Below are 12739 nucleotides of genomic sequence, written 5' to 3'. Positions count from 1 at the left end.
AGTACGTTACGAACACAGCGAGAGGCGTTCAACATGCCACCCTAGTACGCAATAAATTGGCTCGGCTATGCCAGGATATACGTAAAGAGGTACGTTTCCCTGGATGAACTTGTTGTGGTCACAGTATGTTTAGCAATGAGAGACATTGGGTATCCACATCTTTTATTCATTTTGCTTGACAGATACGAAAACTGCCCGATGATCTGTGAAGTAGCATGCAGCGGTCTCAATTTTGTTGATACAGCATTTCGATTTGGTAGAGCCTCTTTAGTATACAAGCTCTACAGTAGTTCCCCATTGTGTTGTCTCGATGTGAGGGTCCGTAGCTAAATTAAAGTCAAACTTTTCTTTCATACACTGTCTAAGAGAGTCCTGTTTCTTGTTGAAATCACCCAAAGTCACACACAACTGTGAAACCGTGCCGTAGGCTGGTATACAGTTGGCAACCACATCAATCACCTGCTTGACAGATGTTCCCGGTGCCACGTAAACTCCATGGTCAATAATGCCGCTTTCTAACAGCGAACACAGCAGGCTTCACCATTATTCACCGCGACCGAAGGCAGATGTCCGACAGCAGTGGCACCTTGTTTTACGCACACACAGACTCCAGCGTTTATATTTGATTCAAGCCAACTGCCAGGCGATAACCTCAGGATCGGAAGAGTTAATCTTCTCATCTCTATGCCGTCGTTTATTAGCCGCTGGACTCTCCTTCTCTGCATGCATATCAAGCGTCGTTATGCCGATGCCCACAGATCTCTGCATTTTATACGCAATCCTGCGCACGCGACACGGGGTTCAGGTGTTGGAGCAGCGTGCGGCGAGGCGGCGACGAAGAATGGGGCGCAGCTGCGGGACTCCCTTGCTACCATGGTAACGTCGCACGCGCACAACTGCTCATCCGCGTGACGTCACGTTCGGCTTAAACGGTGGAGTGGGCCCGCGGCCACGGCGACAGCGAAGCGCACGCCGCACTTTGCTCCTCGTTGGTTGTCATGGTAACGGCGCATGCGCACAACTTTCCTCTCCCATGTACCACGAAATGCTCGACTGGTAGCCCAGTGAGCAGGAATGAACGCACCGGCATTTAAAGCACCTGTAGCGACCCACATGACCTGTTCCGGGCACGTGCAGTAGAAGAGGAAGTGGCGCCAGGAAATGCAAAAGGTCGCGGTCGACGGAACGGAGCGGTGGAGAGCTCAACATCACAAAATATTTTTCTCCTTTTAAACAAATATTACCTCAAAAAAATTTCAGAACTGGAAGGCATTAAGCTGTTCTACGTACCTCGATATTGCTTGTACTGTTACTCGTACCACCTCAGTGTAAAATTAACGCGTGTTTATGGCTCAAAACGCACTTTTTGCAAATTAAGTATTTTTGTATCGATATACGCAGTTTAATGACCTGTAACATTTTTAATAGGTTCTTGACACCTAGAAAAACAAAAGAGCTATTTCCACATTTTCAAGAGCAAGGTGATATTTAAAACAAAAAACGGCAAAACTGGTACATATATATACACTTCTCGATTTTTAAAAAATATTTATGTCCTAAAAAGCTGCATGCTCTGAATTATATCGAAAGGCATATATCAATGAAAGAATTGGTGAAGTGTTGTCTAAAATTTTAATTTTTATTAATTATTGAGCAGTGCCTGGTTTTTTCTTTTTTCTCAATGTTCCAACTGCCCTCACCTCACGAATATTTTTTTGTTTTGGCAAAAATATTTCAGGCTTTAATTACGCGCATTAGGATAAGTTTCCATAAATTTTTTGAACAAATTGAAGCTGATCGAGCGCAACGTCTGGGACGTTTGGCGTGGAATGACCCTAATAAGAGGGAGATGCAAGGGGATACAACTTGACAGTGGGCCCATGTACTGTGCGACATCAGTGCACGTAAAACAATCCCAAGTGTTCGAAACTATTCGGAACCCTTCACTGCAGCATCCCTTATAGTCTGAGTCACTTTAGACATTAAACATATAAAACCATAAAACAAACAACTTGTAAGTAGGTAACACATCTTGCATTAATGTTGGAATGCTAATTTATTTTTATATTTTGAAGCCCCCAAAGTGTCTGCCTGCATCTCTACTTTTTTAAGGCTTGAATTCAATTCGAAGTTTTATCTACATCTTGTTTTTTTTTCAATGCGCTCAGCACCCTTGGAAAGATGCAGCATGGTGAGTGAATACTTATGACCGAAGATGCAAACCAGGGTCACTTTGGCAGATTTGGTGCTGCACCTGCAAAAGATGAAAAGCAGCCTTGGTGCATGTTTAGTGCATTGTATATGAAAATGTGATGCCTCAGGAGCCTCAGCCCTAAAACATTATTTTTAGAAGTTCTGAACCTGCCATTGTTATAATTAGCTCGGGCAGCTAGAGAGGGGGTCTCATTGGTGCACTAAACAAATACAAAAAGGGCATAGGCAAGAAGCTCAGCATTTCAGCGGCTTGTAGGCTATTATCGGCCAATGCCGCAGAGTAAGTACAGAAGCTGTTTCCTTATTTTTCTTCATTTTGACGCCGGTATTCTTTCTGCAGCTATTCAGAGATTTGCTGCACATTGGCATGAATGTGTCTCCCACATTAGCCAATAACAACCTGCATGTCGGTCACCAGCGGCGATTAATAGTTGCCTTCTGCTCTAAAGATGAAGCAGAACCAGCCCAGACGAGGTCATTTATTTATTTATTTATTTATTTGTTTATTATTTATTAGGCATGCTTACATCGCAGTTAGGCATTGTTGTAGAGGGGTTTGATTATAGGCGGGTCACACAAGGTAAAAAGCCTGCGGCAAATCACATTAATAGGTCAGTTAATGCATCAACAAACAACAAAGTGTGCAAACACTTAGAGTAAAAGAAAATTGGAAATACATATTTAACAATGCTCACCATTGTATAGGTTCACCAGTGAATCTATGTAGCCAAAAAACAGAACAAATATGAAAGTGAATTAGGCTTTCAATAGAATTTTCAGTCTAGCGCAGCCACCACTACATTATGGATCTGACTCTAGTCGGTAATTGTGTTACGAAAAATGAATGTTTAACCACATTAATATAGCACTGATAAAATCTAATTTTGCTAACATTGTCTCTCCTAACCGAAACTTAATGCGGCGCCCTAATGTACATTGTTTTTAAACCAGTTTTATTCTTTTATATAGTTTCAATAAATTTTAGTCTTAGTATTTTTCTGTGCGAATAGAGAGTTTTCCAACCAAACCCTTCAAATATTTCAGATCCTTCGAAAATAAAATTAAATAAAAATAAAATTAAAAAAGCACTAGGCCTGCCGTACGAAACTTTGATGTACAACATTGGTGTAAATGTGTATTCAAAAAATAATCCCTTACATAATCTTCATGATGTGCTGTAAATGAAATGTTTTATTGTACACTAAGTTTCGCATCAGTGTAAACGGAAACATATACTTGTCTACTTCATCATTTTTAGAGATGCGGTCACATGCTTAGTACTTTCTGCTGTTAAGATATTTAACGTCACTGAGCTTTTTCTTACTAAAAATAGGCAAATTTCTTAGTAATGAACTGCTACAAATGTGGCGCAGCTCCTAGTGGAACAAGAAGTTGTGTACTGATTTGAAACCTGAGAGGCCTTTTTTTCATGCTCGGGACGTAAGCAGCCAGAGCATTAGACAAGAGAGAAATACTGTGTTGAAGTCTGCAGAAATATACAAGTGCATGCCATGTTAAAAAAACGGTAGGTGGTGTTCGCAAGTGCCGTGTGTTCAAGCCTGCGCTCATGATGCAGATTTTGTTGCTGTTGTTCCTCTCTTTAATCACATCAGAACAGTAAATGGGTTCACTGTTGTGGCATTTCACTGTTCGCGCAATGGCACGTTATCTCTGCAGTTGTTCGTCACAGAATACTCTTACTCGCTACAAATACGACTGGTCTGGCATTACATTGTTTCTGCGGCTCATATGTTGTGATTACTGCATGGTAGTGGTAAAGCATAAAAATAATGCTTGTTGCGAGTTTTGTGGCAGGATTATATTGCGCATGTAATGGTGTACTCAATAATAGGAAAATATAAAAGGCAGAAAAAAGCACTTCCTATATTTTCATTTGTTCTGAAGAAGGTGTTTTTATTTCTTTTTTCGAGAAAAAAAGTAACGGTAATGTCTGATTAATTCCTCCCCTCATTTCATACCGTCTTTCTGTCCGTTCTATGTTCTGCTCATAAAACATCTCTGGCTTTGCCCACCTGTGTAGTGACAGAGGGTGTATTGGCCTGAGCAGTGTATCAACAGTGTGTTTTATGCTCCAGCTGCTGCAGGACAAGATTGCGGGCAAGTACAAAACGCTCAATGCCTGCCGCTCGCACCTGTACAGTGCTACCAGGGCTGTGGACCAGGGTCATGTCCTGTGCAAGGTGAGGTTGACAGCATTTCAGTTGCAGGTTTTGAGTAAGCACCTTTATTGTTTATCTGTTCAGATGCTTTGAAGATCTTGCCAATGCCAGGCTCGGGTGCCTAAAAGGCAAAAAAAACATAAATATACTAGCACTGTAGCCAGTGCACTCTAACGTGGCATTTATTTTGTCGACCTCATTGGCATTTACGCGGTTCTAAGCACCCCTTTCTTTCACGATCGTGATGACCAAAGAGAGGTTTGGTGCTTAGATTCGAAACATCTAAAATCAACCCCCTCCTCCCTTCGTTCCACAGCGGTATCTCGATGCGACGAATGCGAGAAATAAATTTTATTTATTAAGCATTCGACAAAAGGAAAATAGTTGCGGGCGGTGCACCCACCGCTCATGTCTGATATGTAGTCACTCTCATTGCAACATAAGTCCGCCGCAACCCTTCAACCACCGCTCTCAATATCCCACAGCAGGTGGTCTTCCATTACGTCGAAGAGATTTAATTGAACACTTCTCAAATGACTTGGCCACAACGTCAATTTGGAACCGCTTCCACGCGTCCGAAATAGACCTTTTGATGATTGAGAGAGCTGCTATCTCCAGCTTTCCCGTCGGCGTCTTCTTCTGGTAGGAGTTCCGCAGCAACTCTTCGTACTCCCCTCGAAGATTAGCTTTAAAGGGTTTGTTGACTGAAACGTCGAGGGGTTGCAGCACTGGCGTTATGCCGGATGGAGTCACAACCAAGTCGCAGTTGCTGTTCTGAAGCTTCGTTTTTACCCCTAGCAGAAGATGACTGGGAAACGCGTCCAACACAAGAATCGACCACATGCCAGCGGGTTCGCCAAGCAATGCTTCCCGGGAGCTGCTCCCACACGACTCGAATTGAGTCGGATATTACCTCGGCTGTCATGCACCATAATTTTCTGGGCTCTTACAATGACATCTTTAGGAAAACTTCATTTTTGGCATGTTTTTCTTTTTGAGGATGATATATGGCAGCAGCTTTTAGCCATCAGCTGTTATGCACACCATCACTGTGACACGCAGTTTGTAGTACCCTGTTGTCTTCACCTTCACTTCTTGGGCTCCTACATTATTAGCTGCACATGCCCTCGGCATGTCAAAATACACCGGCGTCTCATCAGCATTGCCGATCTGGCCAAGCTCGACGCTGTGTTTCCTTTAGAGCTTCATCACATTCCGCTGAAAAGCGATGTTTTTCTTTGAAATCGGCAGGCAGCTTCTAGCATATTGTCGTTCAGCGTGTCAACGAAAATCTATTTCTTCTCACCAAACGCTCCAGCCAGCCCTGGCTTGCACGAAACACCTTGTGGGGAATCTGAATTCTTGTTGCGATCTCCATCGCTTTAATCTGGATTGCATCGGCAGTGACAGCAAAGCCCCTACATCGTTTCCTGCAGACAAACTCATAGACTTCTTCAATTTGAGAATATCAGCCCTTTTGTGGTCCCATGAATTTCTTGCATGCCGCGGTGCCTTTGATAACCAGGCTGCGCTCCTTCCTCCACCTAATGATGCAGGTTCGGTCTGCGCCGAATTCTGCAGTGGCACTGTGGTTGCCATTATCTTCAGCAAGTGCAATTGCAGTTCGTTTGAACTTCAAGCAGTAAACAGCCCTCTTCAAACTCATTCCGACTTCTGTTCGGGCTGTCACAACTGACACCAAAAAACCGCGTGGCCCACGATGCCGGCGAAACCTGTCGAGCGCTGTTGATACCAAGCCCACTTGACAACACTGTGATAAAGTTATCGGGGTTGCTTTCGGCAGGTTTTTGGTTTTCTGCGCCGCCATCTGTCGTGTAGTGAATCCGACGGCTCTCGTGAATCCGACGGCTCTGGCTCGACGACAGAGTGAGCAGGCGCGCCTGGCGGCCTTGGCTGCATCCTCTTCCTGCAAAAAAAAGGGTGCTTAGATTCGCGCGCAATTTTTTTTTACAAATGCGAAAATAGGGGGAGTATGGGGAGGGTGCTTAGAATCAGCAAAATACGATATACACCAAGAGAAAACTAGTGATAAATAAGGAACAAGTGTGCTTGTCATGGCAAATTATTAAGTAATCATTAATTAAATGTTCAGACTTCGTTACCTACTTATTAGAGGGAGCTATCCTTTTTATGTTATTCTAAAGTTTCTAAAAGTAGAGTTAATATTGGAGTCAATAAATCTGTGAAATTAGAGTCACTATGTGTGAAAAATGAATTCGAAAAAAAATTTGAACTGAACTGATTCAACTGCATGCATTGACTACCATGCCCTTTTTATAGTTAGTTTGGTTTATTTTTACAAAAATAGCTTTATGACATGGAATATTATTCAATTGTTCTCGATCAGCTTGGAAAAAATGGTGAAAAATAAGCCACAGGTCCTCGCACAAACACTGCAGGTGCGATAGCGCTGCCAATGCCAGTACATTTGGTTTCCCAACTTTAAGAATACAAGACATCATCTTCTCTGCGTTACAGGTGTGTTACTTTGGTGTTCGATTACAAATATGTAACTTAGAAATGGTACTGGTGAGTTACCAGTAATGCTTTGAACATATGTGTATTTCTGTGCCAGAAGAGCCGAATCCTCACTCATTGCTTTGGTGATGACAGCTGTCATTGTAATCATGTCCCTAGAAGATGCAGCTACAAAGATTAACACTCACTCATTAACAAATATTGTTGTCAGCTGTTCAATGTGCCCCCCACCCCTTGCCTTCCCATCCCCTCCCTCCAAAAATCTCCCGTAAATGCGCAAGTGCGTTGAAGCCCAGTGAGGAGACTCGTAAGCCTGTCATGATCGTGCAGTTTCAGCGTCAATGAGGGGAAAGCCTGTTGGTGTCAGAACAGTGTAGACTTCTTCTAGAGAGAAAAGGAAATGACCAGCGAAACACGAAACGGGTCTGCAGCTGGCTTCGGATAGTTGGTGAGTGCATGGCTGGTACTGCCATCACCTTGCGGTGGCTGCAAAACTCAGAAACCAAACATACACGGCCAGGTGCCTTTTTGGCTTTGTGAGAGTGAGAGGCGCCCTTCTGTCTTCGTCACGTCTACTGCGAAGCGCATCTCAGAGGCGCGCAGGTTACAATGCATCATGCAATAGGCGGAAATTTAACATGATAAATTGCCGTGCCTGCGGCACCTTGACTTGGTCCCGTCCTTCGCGAGCCCGATACGAAATTCCACTAGTGGGCTTTTGCACATATCGAATAGACCAAAACAAGAAGGTGGAGCTCACTCTAGAAAGAGTTGGAAAGGCGACAGGAAGAATGCTATTGGTGCGGGTGTTGAGGATATATACCAGAGTATGGAAGGATGAAAGAACGTGTGTTCGTTTTGTGATTGTCCAGAGCATGTGGCCAGACATCTTATTCTCATCACACATGAAGTGAACAAGGTGCTTTACATAGCCCAGATTAAGGATGGGCTGAATTAGTCATCCTGTCTGCCTGTATGTTCAAAGCCCTGTTCAGTGCCACAAATGCAGATTGGACTTTTGAGCGTTGTTTGCAGATAAGAAGTAACCCTACTCTCGATGCGGTGGTACGAACCACAATGACCCTTGCAAGACTATCAAGTGCTCCAACTGCTTGGGTGCCCATGAAGCAACAGCTAAAGACAGTCCACAATTGAAGGAGAGACTCATTCTGAAGGTAGCGAAAGACAATTCGATCACCAAGGAGCAGCTGCGTCTATTCATCGCTGTAAGTGTCATTCCTGGCGCCAGCGCCCGGATTCACACTGCTACACTAGTCTGGACAAACCAATGTCTAAGCTTGCATCATCTAGTAGACGAAGGTCTCTTCTCGTTGGTGGCACTTCGTAAACGCCAGCAACGCCTGAACACGTCGGCGGTCAACGGACCCACCGTGAGTGCCGCTGTTTCTGCGCATTCGAACACTGCAAGCTCCAACCCTCAGCTCTCTCAAACAGTGGTATCGAAGAAATGGCGGCCCACCGCTATGCCTCGACTCCGCAAAGATTTCACGATCGTCATCAAGCCCAGAGTGACGATCTCTCTGAAGACAGTCCTGCAGAACAGTTAGCTTGGTGCTTTGCTCTCAGCCTATGTAAACGCCTCTTCGGTGGACACGCTTAGTATCTGGCCCATCTGGGACCAGAATATCATCATCGCTACCACTCAAGACGTCAATGCGGCGAACGCGCTTGCTCGCGAGTTTACCCTGCAATCTTCCAATGGCTCCATTCCGATGGTCGGCAACGCCAAAGTCAACGGTGAAGTCTGCAAAGGGATTATTACGGTCCATGAGCAGGAAACATCTACCACCTTGAAATCTAAAGTCCAGTGGCGCGGAGGAGAGATTGCCTTCATCCGCAAGCTGTGGAAGTCGACGATTGCCCTGCTCACCTTCGTGGGGCGTAGAGTACCGCGTTACGTGCACTATAACAGTGTGGTGACTGTGGTGCGCGAATATAAGCGGACTATTCCCGCGTGTTTCCGATGCGGCACCATCGGTCACCGCGTGGAATTATGCCCGAATTCTCAAGACAATCGCTGCGGACACTACGGCCAAATGGTCGCAGTCCTCGAAGACGGCAACATGGCGTCCCACGAGTGCAATCCCTCCTTCATCGTCTGCGGTGGCACCCATCTTACGGGCTCGCAAGACTGCAAAGCCACATTCCGACGGCTGCAACAACCGGGCAACACTACCGGTCATAGAAAACAACCTCAGAGTGCTGTGGCCCCGGGTCCTGGCACAGCTCCGAAAGTCCCCCCGCCTAGCAACAAGATAGTGCAAGCCAAAATCGGACAAGCTCTACCGGCGGGCGCCTTACCCGGGCCTGCCCCCCAAGCCTCCTCGACCAACTAAGAACGCGTCCTGTGATCCAGGTGCCCCCGCATTCCAAAACGAGGATTTTCCGCCTCTCGTGGGCCCTCCGCTTGGCGCGCCAATAAAGACATCACAACCCAAGGTAGGCAGCCGAGATGGGCCTCCTCCGCCTCCCCATTCTCCCCTACCTTCTCCTCCACCAAATCTTCCTCCTCCTTCCCCGCTTAACTCTGATGTCGCGGACCTCCGCCGCGACCTCGAGACCCTCCGGGCACAGAATGCTCAACTCCACGCCAAAATTCACGCGCTAGAAATGGCTCGGTCCTCCCCGCCCACTGCCCAGGTAGCTCCGGAACCGATGCAAGAAGTGCCGGCGGATCCGACACTCTCTAGCTCTGACGTGCGTTTTACCGCCCTCGAAATTGCCCTCGCCCAAATAACGACTCAGATGTCCAATTTTGGCCAAATCCAAGACAACCTGCTCAAGGCAGTCACGGCAACAGTTACAGCCGCCGTGACAGCAAACATTAAGACGTGGCTAGAGTCAAACCCTCTGCTTCTCCGCCGAATGGGACCCCTCAAAGACGCGAACCGCTCGTCAAAATTCAATCGACCCATTGATCTAACCGAACTCTCGGAGGAGCCGGAACCGCTTCCGCTGCAGGTGGCGGAACATGTTCCGGCTCTCCAAGGCAGTCTCTTGAAATCGGCATGGCTGCGTCCCCTCCCAACCAACCCCCTAGAGGGCGCCGCCCCCCGCAAAGACAGCAAGCTCTTTCCCTTGTACAGTGGAACTGTCGGGGTTTCAAAGACAGGACCAAACGCACCAACTTAAGAGCGTACATTGACAACCTTAAACACCCCGCCGCAGTCGTTGCGTTGCAAGAAACCGGGGATGCGGTCAAGCTCTCGGGCTATAGTACTTCCCAACAAGACCCGTTCACCTGTCTCCTAGTCCATAACGCCTACACAGCGCAGGAGGTTAATCTCGACCTAAATCTGGAATATTCGTACGTGATGGTCTCTGTCCTCCCTCTACAGCGAACAGATAGTCCCGCAAACATCCTTAATATCTACTGCCCCCCGAAACTCAAAAATATCAGTTTTTCTAACATCTTTAGCGCAGCGCTAAGGATCGCGGGTCGCGACCCCCTCATAATAGTGGGCGATTTTAACGCCCCTGTCCAATGTGGGGCTATCGCAAGGTAGAGCCGCGTGGTCGTAAGTTGGCGGAACTTATATCTACGCTGGGCATCACTCTTCTAACCGACCCTGCTCACCCGATACGTGTAGGGAATTCCATCACTTGGGACACCTGCCCCGACTTTACCGTCACGAAACACATCCGACACGCAGAGTAGATCAACACTGAGGACACCCTTGGTAGCGACCACTGCATAGTGAACACTGTAATTTACACTCGACCCTTACATCGTCCCCTTGGAACAGCCAAACTTCCCGACTGGAATGCTTTCCGCCAGGCCCTCCCAGTAACTTCTCTCTTGGACCAAGACTACTCAACTTGGGCGCACGGACTCATGCAAAATAGCCTAATAAATGCTTTTCACCACCACCACCACCACGATCGCCATAAGGTATGGAAAAGTAGCCTAATCACGTAGTAATGCATCGCATGGACGATAGATTCCGCTAACAAACAGCTAACGCTCGTTATTTCGTCAACCAGATGGTGGCGGCATACTTTATTTTTTCAAGTTGGTTTTTAGTAACAGAAAGGGCGCAATAAACTGTTTAGCTTTTCGGCCGTGTTCAGTCCCGGCGGAGGCGGTCGCGTTATGGCAGAGGCGAAAGGCAAAAAAATTGGAGGACGCTTAATGTTCGTCTTTAAGAGTGAGACGCGGCAGCGTGTTGCAGCGTTTCCAAGGTGGGCACTTAACGGAACGCCATCGCCCGTTCGGAGCGACGCGTGGCCCGTTGGACAATTTGAGGTAAGGACGCCTGTCTCACATATCTCGGTGGACATCCGAACCGGGCCGTAAGAGAAGGAAAATTAAATGAAAATTGGTTTTAAGGAAAGTAAATGACGCCTGTGTCACAATTCTCGCTGGACACCCGTACGGCGCCGTAAGGGAAGGAAAATTACCTCCTTTACGGCGCTGTTCGGCTGTCCACCGAGATGCGCCATTTTTCGCTCACGGCCAACGCCACCGAGGACACCGGCTTTTCTGCGACACGAGCTCCTTAACGCTGTCGCGTTAAAAGGCACCCGTGGGCTGGGCGATGTCAGAGCACGTTTAGCACCAATAGAGCAGTAGGTTTGGTTAGTTGGTACTGGCGCGTGACTGAACCATTACTGCGCACAACCAACACCAGGACTCAACACGTATTTGTATTGTCCTGTTAAGTGTTTAGTCCTGGTCATTGTTGTGCGCAGTAACGGTTCATTCAGTATTGAAACAACCCCAGCCGGTATAAACTATTCCGGAGCTCTCCACTACCATAATGGACAGTGTTTCGGTTCGGGAAGCTAATCACACAATTTACAATTTCACTTATCGATGAACACCTCAACCGCGTGATGAAGCCACGAAAGGAATATAAAAAATTTGGAGGACGCTTAAGCTTCGACTTTAAGAGTGAGACGCGACAGCGTGTTGAGGGGTTGCCAAGGGGTGCACGGAACGCCATCGCCCGTTCGGCGCGACGCGTAGCCCGTTGCACAATTTAAGAAAAAGATTCTACCTCGTTCGGTCGCTTTGTTTTGTGCTTAAAGAAAACAAACAAATGAAGAATCATGCTTTCATTTCAGTCTCATTTCGACCACAACACGAAGTTTCAGCAACAATCTGCACTGGTTTGAAGGACTGGATCTCGATTTCGCGCGATGGTTAGCCTTATATGTCGTCAATATGGTGCGGTATCCATGAAAATACGTCGAGAGCAGTGGGTTGTTCTGATGGATTTGAAAATCCTGCGTATTGACTGCGAAATCGCTCCAGCAAATAGCCAGCCGCAAAACCCTGTGTTTACACATGCCTCCAGAAAATAATACTATATATGCGAAACGTTTGCCCCGCCGCGGTGGCTCAGTGGTTAGGGCGCCCGACTACTGAACCGGAGTTTCCGGGTTCGAACCCGACCGCGGCGGCTGCGTTTTTATGGAGGAAAAACGCTAAGGCGCCCGTGTGCTGTGCGATGTCAGTGCACGTTAAAGATCCCTAGGTGGTCGAAATCATTCCGGAGCCCTCCACTACGGCACATCTTCTTCCTTTCTTCTTTCACTCCCTCCTTTATTCCTTCCCTTACGGCGCGGTTCAAGTGTCCAACGATATATGAGACAGATACTGCGTCATTTCCTTTCCCCAAAAAAATCAATTATTATAATATTATTATATGCGAAACGAAGTTATTGAATTTCACCCCCCCCACACACACACAAGTGCGTGCTGCGAGGTTTAGTGGAATCAAATACATTTATTATTATTACTATTGCGACAATTACAGCCATCGACATACCTGTCTGGATGCACAGTGAAGACGATGATCGGGGATCAGTGAGTAGCGGAG

Source organism: Amblyomma americanum, chromosome 1 (genome assembly GCF_052857255.1).
Source record: "Amblyomma americanum isolate KBUSLIRL-KWMA chromosome 1, ASM5285725v1, whole genome shotgun sequence".
Classification (NCBI taxonomy): domain Eukaryota; kingdom Metazoa; phylum Arthropoda; class Arachnida; order Ixodida; family Ixodidae; genus Amblyomma; species Amblyomma americanum.
Note: the sequence above shows the minus strand (reverse complement) of the source record.